The 14,148-nt window shown below is 52.3% G+C and overlaps 1 pseudogene; it reads right to left on the reverse strand.

The window, feature by feature from the left end:
- Positions 1-6,717: 6,717 nt before the first annotated feature.
- Positions 6,718-14,148, reverse strand: part of LOC146870290 (tubulin beta chain-like) — an 81,634-nt pseudogene continuing 74,203 nt past the window's right edge.

Here is a 14,148-nt window from a genome sequence, read left to right on the forward strand (position 1 = left end):
CAAAGTAACCACCTACGGACAACTGGTCGACCTCATCGTCTGGGAACACCTTTCCAATAATTGCTTCGTGGAACTGAGACAGCACCTCCTCGACAGCAAAATGACCGACCCGCGCAAACTTGCCGTCGAGGCCGATCGATGGGTCAACTCCCGGGTCCCCCGGAGCTCAATGGGGGAGTACCAGAGGAACCCCAACGGACCCCCACGCCAGCGCGGTGGGGGGGGAGGGCCGAACAGGAACCGAGACCCTCCCGCTGGGGCCCCCAGGAGCCCCCCTCGAGGGCCACCGCAGCCACATCTCTCCCCGAGCCTAGCGCGAAGGGTGGGCCCGGCCCGACCCGGACCACGGCCACCAGTGACCTGCTATGGCTGCCAACAAACCGGACACTTTGCCAGCGACCCGGCCTGCCCCCTGAACCGAAGAAACGGGGCTGGCGGGCCCCCGCCCCGGCAGCTGACAGCCGCCGCCTTGGGGGGAGAGGAGGAAGAAGAGGCCCTCGACCGAGAAAACACTGAGTGGGAGCCGGCAGCCATGTCCCTGGTCTGCCTGGGTAGCCGAGAGATGGTACCCTGCACCCCCATCCCAACCAACACCCAGAAGTACCGGCAGCAGGTCACGGTCAACGGACAACGGGCCGAAGCCCTTCGCGACACCGGCGCCAGTATCACCGCTGTCCGCTGCCACCTGGTGACCCCTGAACAGATTCTACCGAATGTGCTGTGCCCTGTGCGGACGGCCGACAACAGTGAAAGCCTATGCCAGATGGCCCTGGTCCCCTTCGAGTGGGGAGGGGTGACGGGCCTGCTGAAGGTGACGGTGCGCGACGACGCCCCGGTCGACTGCCTCCTGGGGAACGACTTGGAGAGTTCCCCCTGGGCTCAAGTAGAACGACGAGAGCACCTCCGAATGTTGGGACTGGCTGATTGGGCCTGCGCCATCACCCGGTCCATGACCGCCCAGGCCCCCCGCTCCTCCTCGACCTCCGGGACGGCCCGACCCGAGGGGCTCACACCCCCTCCCGCCAGCAGCGAGGAGGAGGCGGACACCGACCCCGGGCCCAGCGAATCCTCCCCCGAAGAGATGGCTTCTCCGAGCGCCCTACCAGAACTGACGCAATGGCAACATGAAGGGGGCCCCACCCGAGAGCAGTTCCAGCAAGAGCAACAGTCCTGTCCCTCTCTCGAAGGGGTCCGACAGCAGGCGACCGCGCAAGCCAACGGTGACCAGACCGGCACCCACTGGATCTACTGGGCCGAGGGCCTGTTGTACAGTGAACAGAAAGTGGCAGAACTCGGGGCCGGCCGCGTGTTGGTGGTCCCCCTCCGCTTCCGGGAGTTCCTTCTCAACCTGGCCCATGATGTGCCCCTCGCCGGACACTTGGGGCAAGACAAAACGTACAGTCGTCTGGTGACCCACTTCTACTGGCCTCGGATGCGGAGAGATGTGGACAACCACTGCCGGTCCTGCCAGACCTGCCAAGCCAGCGGAAAGACGGGGGGTCGGGTCAAGGCCCCCCTCCAGCCCTTTCCCGCCGTCAGCACCCCGTTTGAACGAGTCGGAATCGACATTGTGGGACCCCTGGACCCCCAAACCGCCCTGGGCCACCGCTTCATCCTGGTCCTCGTGGACCACGCCACCAGGTACCCGGAGGCGGTCCCGCTCAGAACTATAACGGCCCCTGTGGTAGGCCGGGCCTTGATGGGGATCTTCTCCCGAGTGGGATTCCCCAGCGAAGTGGTGAGCGACCGTGGCACGAACTTTATCTCCAGGTACATGCGGTCCCTGTGGCAACAATGCGGGGTCACATACAAGTTCACGACCCCATATCACCCTCAGGGGAACGGGCTGGTTGAGCGGTTCAACCGAACATTGAAAGGGATGATCCAGGGCCTGGAAGAACCCCTCAGGCGGAAATGGGATGTCCTGCTGCCCTGCCTCCTGTTTGCCTATCGGGAGGTCCCGCAGAAGTCCCTGGGGTTCAGCCCGTTTGAACTATTGTATGGGCACCCGGTCCGCGGACCACTCAGCCTGGTCAAGGAGGGCTGGGAGATGAAGCCCCGAGGCGCCCCTCCTGACGTCTACCGATACCTCCTGACCCTCCGAAACCAGACCCGCAAGTTCCGAGCCATAGCCGAAGCCAACCTCGAGGCCAGCCAGGAGGACATGAAGCGGTGGTACGATCGCAACACTTCTACGGTAGAATTCGAGCCAGGTCAGAAAGTATGGGTCATGGCCCCGGTCGAACCCGGCGCCCTCCAGGACAAGTGGACCGGGCCCTTCAAGGTGGTGGAGAAGAAAAGTCCCGTCACCTACCTGGTCGATCTGGAGTCCCCCCGGAACCCCCTCCGGGTCCTACATGCGAACAGGCTAAAACCCCACTTCGCCCGGACCGAACTGAGCCTGCTGCTGGCGACCGACGAGGGGAGCGAGGACGACTCCGAGCCCTTGCCCGACCTCTTGCAGTCCAACATCCATGATGGATCGATCGAAGGTGTCCAACTCGCCTCGTCCCTGACCCCGGAGCAGCGCAACGACTGCCAGCGATTACTGCGGGACTACCCAGCCCTCTTCTCTCTCACCCCGGGGGTGACCCACTGGTGCGTCCACGACGTCGACACCGGGGAGAACCCCCCCATACGACACAGAGCCTACCGGGTGCCTGACCGAGTGCGGGCCTGCATCCAGGCCGAAGTAGCGAAGATGCTGGCCCTGGGGGTCATCGAGCCTTCCGACAGCCCGTGGGCCAGCCCTGTCGTCCTGGTGCCCAAGGCCGCAGCTCCCGGTCACCCCCCGGAGTTGCGATTCTGCGTGAACTACCGAGCACTGAATGGAGTAACAAAGACGGACGCACACCCGATACCCCGGGCCGACGAACTGATCGACCGCCTAGGGGCCGCTCGCTACTTGAGCACGCTGGACCTCACCGCCGGGTACTGGCAAATCCAGCTCACCCCCGGCGCCCAAGAAAGATCCGCCTTTTCGACTCCGGATGGGCATTACCACTTTCGGGTGATGCCCTTCGGAATGAAGAACGCCCCGGCCACCTTCCAAAGACTGGTGAACAAGGTTTTGGCCGGGCTTGAGGCCTTCAGCGCGGCCTACTTAGATGACATTGCCGTGTACAGCAGCCACTGGGCCGAGCACCTCCTCCACCTGGAGGCCGTCCTGGCCGCCCTCCAGCGGGCCGGGCTCACAATCAAGGCCAGCAAATGCCAAATCGGCCATGGATCCGTGACCTACCTGGGCCATCTAGTGGGGAGCGGGCAGGTGGCCCCCCTCCAAGCGAAGATAGATGCCATCCAGACCTGGGAACCCCCCACTACCCAGACCGCTGTCCGGGCCTTCCTGGGTCTCACCGGATACTACCGGCGGTTTATCCGGGACTATGGGAGCATTGTTGGCCCCCTCACAGAGTTAACGTCCAAAAAGCAGCCCAAGAAGGTACACTGGACACCCCGCTGCCAAACAGCCTTCGACACCCTAAAGACAGCCATGTGTACTGCCCCGGTGCTGCAGGCCCCGGACTATCAGAAGGAGTTCGTGGTACAGACGGACGCCTCCGAGTATGGGATCGGGGCCGTCCTATCCCAAGCCGACGAAAAGGGGCTCGACCGACCAGTGGCCTTCATCAGCCGACGACTACTGCCCCGAGAGCAACGCTGGAGCACTATTGAGCGCGAGGCCTTCGCTGTGGTGTGGGCCCTCAAGAAGCTCCGGCCCTACCTCTTTGGCACCCACTTCCGGGTCCAGACCGACCACCGGCCCTTGCAATGGTTAATGCAAATGCGGGGCGAGAACCCCAAGCTGCTGCGGTGGTCCATCTCGCTACAAGGGATGGACTTTGACGTCGAACACCGGCCCGGCAATGACCACGCCAACGCCGACGGCCTGTCCCGCTTCTTCCGCCTTGACGAGGAGAATCCCCAAGGAGATGGGTGACTCTCCATGCCTTCGGCTGGGGGGGGACGCCTGTTGGACCCGGCCTCGTGGCGTGGTCCTTAACCCCCTGGATTGTGCCCGTTCCCCGCCCCGGCCTTCACGGGCCACCCGTCTGAACTGCACCAAGGCCCTTCACCCGGAGCTGCACGTGGTCGCATACTCCTCGTGGCTCCGCCATCTTGTTGGCATCCACGTCACCCCGTGCACCAACCCGGCCTCGACCCCAGCGAAGCCCGACATCGAGGCACCACGAACTAGCCAGGGGGTGCCGCAGGAACCATTCATCGCCCCCGGCGGAGGACAGTATCGATGGGACCCCCAACTGTCCTCCCCTCTCGAGGTGTGATCGCCCGGCAACTCCCATGGGCCTGGCGCCTCTCCTGCTGGGCGTCTGGCCACCTCCACCCGGCCACTCCGCCCCCTCGGGCGCATAGGTCCGGACATCAAAGGGCTCCAGACCTATATCTGGGGCAACCCCACCACAGCTCGGCAGTTGTATCCCGGAGTCGAGAGCCCTGCTGATTGAATCGCGGCTGACCCTACGGAGAAGAACTCTTGTCGGAACCATCACGAGCCCTGCTGACTGCGTCGCGGCTCCCTCTTGTGAACTCTTTCTGAACCACCTGGAACATCGGAGCCCTGCTGACGCTGTCGCGGCCCAACCTCGCTGGAACCTTCCTCGGAGCCCTGCTGACGACGTCGCGGCTCGAGCTGAACAGAGACCATCTTGAGAGCCCTGCTGATTGAATCGCGGCTCTCCACGAACTGTACGCCAGAGCCCTGCTGACGCCGTCGCGGCTCGACCCCTCCGAGATCAGAGGTCCTCCAGCGTGAGGATAAGAACTGGGCCCCAGGTACCCTCGTACCACATTCCTGCCAAAGACTGTCCCGCTACCCCTACCCTTCCAAAGAGACATTGAGACTTTTGGTGGATCCCTCGATCCCTTCGTGTAAATATTGAACTCGTAACCTTTTATTGATGATAAAGAATTGCTTGTCTTGAGACAACCTCCTTGAGTCCGGTGTGGTGGTGTTACTGTGCTAGTACGGGATAGGAGAAGGATCTCTCAGGAGACTTCTCGGCAGCGCTCGGCTACTTCGTGCAGTGAGAGGGCCCCCCCCTTGGTGGTCTCACCGACTCCTCGGGGTCCGCCTTCCAACAATGGCTCTCAGACAGTCTGTAACAAGCCTCACGTGCAAAACGTCATGCTAAATTGTGTAACATCAAATATTGTGCCACACAAGCATAAATAATTTCACCCAGGCCTACATCTTGCTTTGTCACCGGTTTAAGTAAATAAGTCCTTTCCGGGACGTGAATGCATTCTGATCGACTTTGTTTCCTTGCTTGCTCTGGAGAGTGGACATGCTTGGTTTATGCTTTCCCTGAGATCCTAGTCATCTGCGGTGGTGCAACAAACACAGGCAGTTTAGTGTCATTGGGGTTCATTCTGTGGTGCTCAGACCTCTATGCCTAGGATGTTCTCCAAGGCCCCTTAGGAAATGTAATCAATACCCGACACCCACTGCCGTAATTGCCTCCCATACAGCTTTCCAGTTTAAGCAGACGCCCTTCCTAAAAGGTGGCCTCGCCTACAACCAATTCAGGAGCGTTTCGTCGCAATTTCAACCTTCAACGTGCCTAATGGTATTACTGCTTAAAACGGTTGAATCACCACACTGAGAAAAACAAGTCTAAGTTAGCTAAAACGTTGGGAGCCAGATTTGCCTTTCAGAGACCAAAGTATTTCCACCTGAGATCCAGGATACCTCCATGAGGTACGCGAAGTCTGGGGCTCCAGGTTACATTAAATGGATGGGTGTGCTCGGCAGCTGCAAACATATGCATTCATGGGCACAATGTTGGCTTCATGGCGCTGCGACAAAGCACTCTATCATGAAGAGGACAGTGGTTTTTTTTGTATTTCTTTGCAACTGTTGCGTTGCTACAGAAACACTGCTTAACGCAGGACTGACAATGGCCTCCCTCCTCATCTACACCAACACCTGATCTTCTCCCTACATTCGGTTTTTAACACACTTCACATTTTTACCCCCGACTTTACACATGTGCCCCTCACTGAAGCCTTCTGACTGCCCTGGTTTATGTTATAGGAAACTTCTAGAGTGCATCAACACCCATGGTTTCTTAGCGCTAAATCCCCTGGAATGCATTTCCATTGATGTTCTGAACCCCAGCATCAGGGTGCACCTTGCTCAGCACTGCTGGCAGAGCTCATCCGGGAATGCACCAACTCTTGATTTGCTCAGAATGCTAGACTCTAAGGGTTATAGCTCTGTTGCCTTGTTTAAGAACCACACAGGGCAGCAGTTGTCACAGGAAAGCAAAGATAAAACTGGAGACCATGTTAGGCCTTTGTCAAGAGCAGCTAGAGAAGCACAGACTTGCAGTAGTTGGTACTGGCAAATGGAGGGCATGGTTGAAGACCATGTGGGGTCTGTATCGAGCAGGAAAGTAAAGAAGCTAGTACAGACAGGGCTAGTGCTGGTATAGCAAGGGTCCAGCTGTAGACCATGCAAGGCCCGAGTGTAAAAAAGGCAGGGAGTGGGAATGTGCATTAGACAGGAGGTTGTCTGTCTGCGACCCGTGCTGTTTAGAAGTCAAGGCTGGTGGTGACATTGCAGCCCTCCAAAAAGCTCTAATCAGTTGAGGGGCTTGGATTTCACACTTGAGGGAAATAAGAGAAACTTAAAATGAAATGCAAATTAAGACAAAAGTTATGTTATTTTTTTCACATGGACCATACAATGCTTCCTCAGGCTTCCTCCTCAACCTCCTCCCCGAAATCCTCTTCATCCTCAGCCGTGGCGTCCTGATACTGCTGGTACTCGGACACCAGGTTGTTCATGTTGCTCTCCGCCTCTGTGAACTCCATCTCGTCCATGCCCTCGCCCGTGTACCAGTGTAGGAAGGCCTTGCGGCGGAACATGGCTGTGAACTGCTCGGAGATGCACTTGAAGAGTTCCTGGATGGCAGTGCTGTTGCCTATGAAGGTGACCGCCATCTTGAGGCCACGGGGTGGAATGTCGCACACTGCTGTCTTGACGTTGTTCGGGATCCACTCCACGAAGTAGCTGCTGTTCTTGTTCTGAACATTTAACATCTGCTCGTCCACCTCCTTCATGGACATGCGGCCACGGAACACTGGTGCCACGGTGAGGTAGCGGCCATGGCGCGGGTCACAGGCTGCCATTGCTCCGGCCCATTTTAGTATCTGGCAATTATCTACTAGAACCCACTCTGGTCGGATGGAACTTTTTACTTGCCCAATAGCGTAGAGGGAATAAACACAATTATCAGAAAATGCTGTCCGCAATTTGTCATAATCAAGGACTCGAGACTTAATCTCTTGGCTCTCTGGCTTTTATTATCAGCATAAAAATTTGAAGATACAAACTCCTCAATACGAGGCACAACAAGTACATAGGCACTAACACAAATGCTACTCTACGAAGAATCCGCATACGACTAAAAATAACTAAAAGCACAATTTCTAAAAGCATGAGGTAGAAAACTACCAAGACAATGTCGATATTAGGGACACTGGACCATACCATCTCTGTCCCTACTCTGTACTAGATGACATCCCTACTTAGCAATCCCTTGAGACCCTCACTGGAAAAAGGTGTCAGAGTGAAACTTCCTAAGAAGTCTTCACTTAGAGAGCTTGATCTAAAATTGCCCCCTCTAGCTCTTCGCCTAACTCTTCTCTGCCCTGGGCTGCTCTGATCTCCCTCCACCCTCGGGGCGCTTTCCCTAATACAGAACCCCAAGTCCCAGAACACGCCCTTTGCGCCTCCTCTTCAGCCGGGTCGTTCCTCAGTAACTTTCCATAGAGCGCTGTCCAGTTCCATCGTCCATCAGCTTGGCCTTGAGTCCCAGACACCGTCCGCACTAGGAGTTACGATTGGCACATTCCAATGCACTCCCATGTCTGGCTTTAACTACATAAGTCAATTCGTGAACAAAGAACTTCTCTACTAACGAGCAACTGTCCTTGCACCTGGGGTGAGATCATGGAAGGCAGACATACTTCGCATCTTTTAACTTTGCAATTTACTACAGCCTAAAACCTCTACTGGAATAAATCCTTTTTGGCCTATTGCCCTCGGCTAACATAAGAAAAATAACAGGCCTTTCGCCTCAACGATATATGTGAATTCTGGCCACTACTTCGGTTACACAAGCATGTCTAAATAACACTATTGACATTTACGTCTTTCTTTCATATACGTTTAACTAAACAGTCTACATGCACGCATTCTAGGCTACACATTTTACATCGCCTGGGGTTTATATTTACCAAGCTCTTATGCATTTCTCTAATACATTCACAATATGCTTGTACATAGCTAACACCTCTATTTAAATCGATATAGGTTATACAATTCTTAATACATTGCACACAAAATACCTGAGTACACATTTGATTATATGCGGGTGCCGACTAACAGTGAATATAACGCACCCCTACAATTTTCAACCTTTTAAACGCTACATCAGTTCCCCCCTTTGATGACATCTGTCATCACACCATTACAATCTCCTTCTTTAGAACTGATTTAAACCGTACTGGTCATGACTCTGCCATGTCGAACTCCCTCCAATCTCTTAAGACTCTCATATTGCTGATCCTGAAACTTCGCCATTCTTTTCTCATTTGCTCTAAGAGCTCTTTCAACTTTGCCTCCTTGATACCACTTCCACGCTTTCACGTATCCCCACAAACAAATCACACAAACTACAGCAATGATAATTGGCTTCAACACTGATCCAAGAAATCCTCTTCCCAAATTGGCAAACCACGTTCCCACTCTTCCAAATCCTTGTCCAATCTTTTCCCACACATTCTCCTCCGTCAAATCCATAATTTCCTTATGAATAGTAGTGATGTTGTCTATGTACTTCCCCAACTCCTTCGTGTTGTCTGGAATATATGTGCAGCATTCTTGAACCTTCAATAATTTACAGACTCCGCCTTCCTTAGCTAATAACACGTCTAACGCAAGGCGATTCTGCATAACCATTTTTCGTATCGACAACATCTCTCCAGCCACCAACAACAAAGACCTCGCCGTATTCATAGACAGCTCATCAACTACAGTCGCCAACCTTCTGATCTTCACGTCATTCAACACCACACCCATACTAGGTATCATTGCTCCATATATATCACCAATCACTGCACCTGCATTTACAGCCCTACGTCTTCTAGAATGTTGTCTCGTCTCTAACAACTCCAAGTCCCCTGTGTGATAAATCTTCGGGAATATGATAGCCAAATAACATATCCCATACCAATTTGCAGGTAGTCTGACATAAGCATTCTTCCCACATACATAATACACTGTCGGAATCACTTGTACTGCACCTTGCATAAAATCCTTAACAGAAGCCTCCATAGTGAAGGTCTGAGAACAGGTGCTATGTCCTACTGCGACCTTCTCCGTAGCTGATTGAGGCCGTCCAATACACAAATTCCCTTTCTGCACTTCATCTAATGCTATTGGTCCATAACTTCCCTTGGACTTGTGAGATCTCTCCTCCTCTGTCCAATCTACTGGACTATCTCCGGTATCTCGTGTCTGGGTCAACTTTCTATATCTGTCCTCTACTTGATCAATGAATTTCTTCTCCGTTTCAGATAACGCACATGTCAGGTTATGCCTGTGAGCATGCGCAGTATCCAACTTCACAGTAGGTCTAAAATACTTCAGGAGTCTGTCCTCTTTCTTATAATAATCGTATTTATTCAAATGCTTGATTGCTGGAACTTCAGGAAGTACGGTATAAAAATTTGAAAAGAAATACTCGAACTGTCTCCTGTCGTAAAATAAACTGAGCAATAAACTACAAGAAATCCCATATGTCAATGGGAGATGATGATACTTGATACCTTCATCCACTGAAGCAGGCAACTGCATACACACATAACAATCCTTCACATCCATCGCATCAACATATTCGTACAACAACTTCGCATAAGCATTAAGCTTAAAATCACCCTTCGACAAATCCATGTGGAGTCTGCGATTCTCCCTTAACTTTGATGTTTCCTGTTCTCTGATACTGACACCTCTCTGTCCTGGGGTAATAGGTGTGGGTGCTCCCTGAACCTTCCCCTCTTGCCTGTGAGCCACTATGTATGAACTTATCACTACTGCAAATATAGTGACTATCACAACTCCTACCAATGTGCCTATTATCAATTTAGCCCTACGATGTGTATTTGCAGGATCTGCCATCTTCGGAATATACTCAATATCCAATACAGTCTCTGAAATGGTAAGTCTCTTTCTCATTAATGTCTGTTTTGTGAACTTTGGCAAACCTCCCTAACTTTTCTTCGTTCTACAACGGAAAAAGTCCCTAATTTTATTCTTCTTCCGCTCGGATCTAGGTTATCTTCTTCCCTGCTTTACAACTCTCTTGAATCAGTCCAACATAACTGCCGGTCCCAACAGTTCCAGGACCCCCTGCAATATCTCGAGCTTAAGGATGATCAGTTCTTGTGGATCTGGCACAGCTGTGAACGTCGGGAACTCCAAGTTGTCCAAGATCATACCACGAATAACGCTCAGAAATGGTGGACTCGGAACGTGGATAGTCAAGATTCCCTCGATCTCCAATCCCGGAACTTTCAACAACACCTCCACTCTCTGGAGCGGAACACTGTTGACCAATGTCATCGACCTCAATCTTCCCGTGCTCGGTAAACCTGGCATCAGTCACTGGATATGCCCACTCTGGTAAGGCGTACTTCCGACTTGGCACTCTAGTTCTCTTTGACCTCCTCAGAGTACCTTGAGGATGCTCCTCGTCACTTGATTCTTCTTCTGGCTCCTCCGAAACTGGTGCAAGATCTGTGTCCGGTACCAACCTCAGGTTTACCCGTTTCTGACTTGCGGGCCAAACCCTTTCTGCTTCCGTGGCACCTCCGGTCTTCCCTTCGATACCCTGTGCACTGGCCTCCTCCTCCACGGCAGAACTCGATTCTGCACTGCCCACTGCACCTCTTGCTCCTTCACCTGTTTCGGGGTCAGTGCTTCTCTCACGTTCTTCTTCGGCTCGATTCAGTGCACCATCAGCTGCTTCAGCAACCCTTACAGCTTGACTGGCCCTCTCAGGTGGTTCTGTCGGCTCAGCTAGGTTTTTGTTCTCGAGAGGGGCTGTATCTTCTAAGGGTGCTGGAACTCTACGGGTATGGGAAGCATGCACCCAGTTCGGTAAACCTCCACACTTGACTGCTGTGTTCGTGATGAGGATCACTTGAAACGGGCCTCGCCACCTAGCATCCAGGCAACTCTTCCTCACGTGCTTTCGGACTAGGACCCAATCTCCTGGGCATAAGTCGTGGCACAGGTCACTCGCAGCTGGAACCGTTGCTGTCTGCTCCTGCTGAGACACAGAACGGACCACGTCAGCAAGGCCTTTACAATAGTCCAGGATCATATCATCAGTGATATTTATCAAAGCAGTGGCAGGTATTGCAGGCAAACGCATCGCTCTCCCCATGAGGATTTCATGGGGTGACAATCCAGTCCTTCTATCAGGCACACTTCGGAGGCTCATGAGGACCAAAGGTAATGCGTCAGGCCATTTCAAGGACATTGACGAACACACTTTCGCCATCCGAGCCTTCAGAGTTCCATTCACCTGCTCCACTATCCCTGAAGCTTCTGGTCTATAGCTACAATGTAACCTCTGATCTATATTTAAGGCAGCACAAAGCAACTTCATGACTTCACTGTGGAAATGAGTTCCTCTGTCCGATTCAAAGGACGTCGGGAACCCGTACCTTGGAATGAGTTCTCTCAATAATAGTTTTGCTACCGTGAGTGTGTCACATCTGCGTGTAGGGTATGCCTCCACCCACCTGGAAAAGACACATACTATCACTAATATGTACCTTAACCCATTACACTTCGGCATTTCAACAAAATCCAGCTGCATCCTATTGAAAGGTCCACCTGACCTCCCTATGTGACTCAATGTCACAGCCGTCCTCTTTCCTTCATTCATCTGTTGACAAGTGACACACCTCTGGCACACGGTTTCAGCCACCGCCCGAAACTTCGGGTTGTACCAGGTCTGGTGAAACACTCTCATCATTGCATCCCTACCAAGATGTACAGCACCATGTATCAACCTCGCCATGGGATTCAATAAACATTCCGGCAACACCGCTCGTCCATCATTCGAAACCCATATATCCACATCTCCTTTCTCACATCCAGCTCGTATCCAACTGTCTCGCTCTTGATCCGAGACCCCTTCCTGAAGCTGCTTCAGTTCCTCCCATGTGTCTGCCATTGCTAACATCTGATCATACACTGTTTTCTCCTCAGTTTCCTCAATATGAGTCTCCGTGAAATTGCATCCCTGCTCTGCACAAAACCGAGCTACTTCATCTGCATAATTGTTACCCAATGAAACAAAATCATTTCCCTTCGTGTGTGCAGCACATTTGACAACAGCAATTTCATCAGGACCTTGCAATGCTTCAAGCAATTTTCGCACATAGTCACCATTTCTTATGGGTGAACCTGAAGACGTCATAAAGCCTCTCTGGGACCATAGTTGTCCGAAGTCATGAACCACACCAAACCCATACTGGCTGTCCGTGTAAATCGTCACACGGATCTTATCAGCTGCCACACAGGCACGAGTCAAGGCAATAAGCTCAGCCACCTGCGCGGAGTGCACTCCTTCTAAACAAGCGGCTTCAACCACCCCCGTGATGGTGCATACAGCGAACGCTGCTCTCAACCGACCGACACTGTCTCTTAAGCATGAACCGTCCACAAAGAAGATCTCATCTGAAACTGGGAGCGGTTCATCGACAATGTCAGGTCTCGGTTTGGTGCATAGTTCAGTCACGTCGAGACAATCATGGTCCTCACAATCTTCATTATCATCTACATTTGGAACAGGTAACAATGTAGCAGGATTTAAAACAGCACACCTCTTCAGTATCACATTATCGGCTGCAAGGATAACTTGCTCATAACGAGTCAGCCTATTATTCGTGAGGTGCTGTGTTTTAGTCCTAGTCATCAACAATTCAACAGAATGTGGCACATGTACAGTAAGAGGGTGACCCGTCACAATGCTCTCACATCTCTCGATGCTGACACCTGTTGCCGCAACGGATCTGAGACATCCGGGCAACGCAGAAGCTACCGGATCTAAGGTAGCTGAGAAATAGGCAACTGGTCTACGGACACCTCCATGATTCTGAGTTAATACTGCTAATGCGCAACCTTCTCTTTCGCAGCAGAATAATGCAAATGCCTTGTTATAATCCGGCATTCCCAACGCAGGAGCGCTACATAAGGCTTCTCTCAGCCTCAGAAATGATTTCAAACAGTCGTCGTCCCATGGTACCGGATCACTTACATCCTTTCGCGTCAGCCGCTGTAAAGGCTTCGCTTCAAAGGAAAAGTTTGGGATCCATTGGCGGCATTAGCCCACCATTCCCAAACACATTCTAACTTCCCTCTGCGTCGAGGGAACTGGCATTCTCAGAATCGCATCAATAAGATCTGGAGACACCTTCCTTTTGCCCTTCTCAATCCTGTGCCCCAAATACTGTACCTCAGGTAAACAGTATTGCAGCTTGTTTGGGGACACCTTGTGACCATTTTCTCCCAAGAAATTCAGCAACGCAATCGTATTAGTTCTGCAAGCGTCTTTGGTTTCCGACGCGACAAGCAGATCGTCAATGTATTGCACTAAAACAGAGTTTTGTGGCAACACAAGACTTTCGAGATTTTTCTTCAAAAGTTGATTAAAAATCGATGGGCTCTCCGTATACCCCTGTGGGATACGACACCACGTTAATACACGATTTTCTAGTCTAAATGCAAAAAGAAATCTGCTCTCTTCATGTAAGGGAATCAAAAAAAATGCTTGACACAAGTCAATCACTGTGAACCATTCAGCTTCACATGGGATCTGAAACAATATCACAGATGGATTCGGTACCACTGGACAACAGGGGACAACTATGTCGTTTATTTTTCGCAAATCTTGCACTATCCTGAACTTCCCACTTGGTTTCTGCAGTCCCATAATGGGCGAATTGCATGGACTACCCATGATTTCCACCAGTATTCCCTGCTTAATCATGGACTCAATCACCGGTTTAATCCCTGCAATCGTTTCAGGTGATAGTTTATACTGA

Source organism: Triturus cristatus, chromosome 1_1 (assembly GCF_964204655.1).
Source record: "Triturus cristatus chromosome 1_1, aTriCri1.1, whole genome shotgun sequence".
NCBI classification, from domain to species: Eukaryota; Metazoa; Chordata; class Amphibia; order Caudata; family Salamandridae; genus Triturus; species Triturus cristatus.